We start from the raw sequence: 2,429 nt of genomic DNA on the forward strand, positions 1-2,429 counted from the left end.
TTCTAGAAAATATATTTTTCTAGTGGTTGCAGCCGCCAAGAAACACTGGTCGTGGCCGTGCGACAAGTTTTTCCTTAAAATTCAAATTTTAAATGTAATTTTTGATGGGCTATAAAAGGGATTAGGATTAACTTTCATTATAACTTTGGATTGCGAATTTTAGAGGCTAGAGTAGCAGAGTAGGAGAAAAAACATCATCATTTATATTCTTCAATATAGTTTTTATTTTTTCTCAAAACTCTTTTATTTTCATTGAATATTTATGTTTATGAATATGAATATGATTATGGAGTAGTTTTCTTTATAGTTGGGGGTTATTTCAAAACCCTAGACATGAGATCTTGAATGCATTGATGAATTTTATTCCTTCTATTCCCTTATATTAAATTGCTTCTATTTTTCTATTTGAATGTCATGGATCTTGGAAAATCTTGTTTAGACGGCCGCTAATTAGGGTTGTGCATTATTCTACTATCATCTTAGGATTTCTATTCACCTAATAGTTTAGGATTCTAAGTAGAATGATAAATTGCAATTAGAGTATTGTGACGCGTATTTTGATTGTGATGAAAAATAGAACCTAGGTTAAATGAATTGCATGTTTAATGAATTTGTTGCCTAGATTAACTTGTTTCCACAAAGTGTAATGCTTTTACTAGGTTAAATAGATCGCATGCTTAATAGGTTTATTGCTGGGTAAAAAGGGTTAATTAAGAGTGCTTAGCTTTAATTAAGTATAATAGGGAAACTGTGATAATTGACTGCTTAAGTGTTATTTGCGAGGTTAATGATTTAATTGGGAATAGGGAATATTATTCGTCATTGTTGATAGATTGATTGTTGAAGGTGGAGAATAATTCTTGACTATTTATTTAATATCGTTACATCCTTAGTTATTCAATCTTTGATATTTATTTTATTTTTTTGTTTTCAGCTGTTAAAACTAAAACCCCTTTCTAGTTTTAATTTAGTTATTATTTTGAATAATAATTTGATCATAGTTCTCGTGGGTTCGACCCTTATTTACCGCTATACTGAAGTAGCTGTTGTAAGTGAAAAAAATATATATATAAATTTGATACGACATACGACACGCATCAAATTTTTGGCGCCATTGTCGGGGATTATTGTAAGTCATTTTTATTATTCAATATAATTAACTACATACTCACTAGTTAATTTTTTTTTATTGTAGGTGTGTATATGTCTGGCGACGATACTCAAGAAATACTACAAGTCATAAAACAATATCTTGAGACATCATTATCCCGCTCTTCAAGGAATATCACTGACAATCCACTCTTTCAACCTTCAAAGAGAGTCAATCTAGTACAAATACCATTACCATTTGACGATGATTCTAACTTTGAAACATCAGTTAAGTCTCAGATGGCGCACGAAAGGACGTTGAAAGAGTTGGCAGCGCCGAATCTAGACCATCAACCTCTGTGTATTCAATATCCGGCGTTGGATGTTAACTTTGAACTCAAGTCAGGCCTCATACATTTATTACCATCTTTCCATGGGCTACCAGGTGAGGACCCGAATAAGCATCTGATAGAATTTCACATAGTCTGCTCTAGTATGAAACCAGCTTTAGTGACAGAAGTGCAGATTATATTAAGGGCATTTCCATTTTCTTTGAAGGATGGTGCAAAGGAATGGCTCTATTACCTTCCTCCTGGAATGAAATGAAGATATTGTTCTTCGAGCGTTACTTCCCAGCATCTAAGGTTGGTAGTATAAGGAAGGAAATCTGTGGCATTCACCAATAGAATGGGGAGTCATTATATGAGTATTGGGAGAGATTTAAGAGGCTATGTGCTAGCTGCCCCCACCACCAAATAAGTGAACAACTCTTGATCCAATACTTTTATGTAGGACTATTTCAATTGGATAGGAGCATGATTGATGCAGCAAGTGGGGGAGCACTGGTGGATAAGACTCCTATTGTAGCTAGGAGCTTAATTTCTAATATGGTAGCTAATTCTCAATAGTTTGGAGTTCGTCAAGAAGTTTTAGTTAAGGGATTAAACAAGACAAACTCTAAAGTAGAACAGCAGCTGGCGCAATTAACTAGTATGGTTCAACAAATGGCTTTAGGTCAGCAAGTGAGACCTTGTGGCATATGTCAGTTGGTGGGGCATCCTACTGATGCATTTCCCACACTTCAAGATGATACCAATGAGCATGTAAATGCAATGGGGGGATTCCCAGGGCAACCTAGGCAAAGGTATGACCCTTATGCTATAACTTATAATGAATGATGGAAGGAACATCCTAATCTTTGATATGGGAATCAACAAAAAACTGTACCTACAAGACCACCAAGGTTTCCTTATCAACAAAGGAAACTACAAATCTATACACCTCAGCCTCAACAACCTATTGCCTCACAAGCTCAAGAACCATCAATGGTATATATGCTA

General features: G+C 34.9%; 1 non-coding gene across 1 annotated transcript; it reads right to left on the reverse strand.

The window, feature by feature from the left end:
* Nucleotides 1-1,739: 1,739 nt before the first annotated feature.
* Nucleotides 1,740-1,846, reverse strand: LOC133807472 (small nucleolar RNA R71). The gene has a single exon (XR_009879384.1). It is a non-coding gene; the product is annotated as a small nucleolar RNA R71 (small nucleolar RNA).
* Between the last annotated feature and the right edge of the window lie 583 nt (nt 1,847-2,429).

Source organism: Humulus lupulus, chromosome X (assembly GCF_963169125.1).
Source record: "Humulus lupulus chromosome X, drHumLupu1.1, whole genome shotgun sequence".
In the NCBI taxonomy this organism is placed as follows: Eukaryota; Viridiplantae; Streptophyta; class Magnoliopsida; order Rosales; family Cannabaceae; genus Humulus; species Humulus lupulus.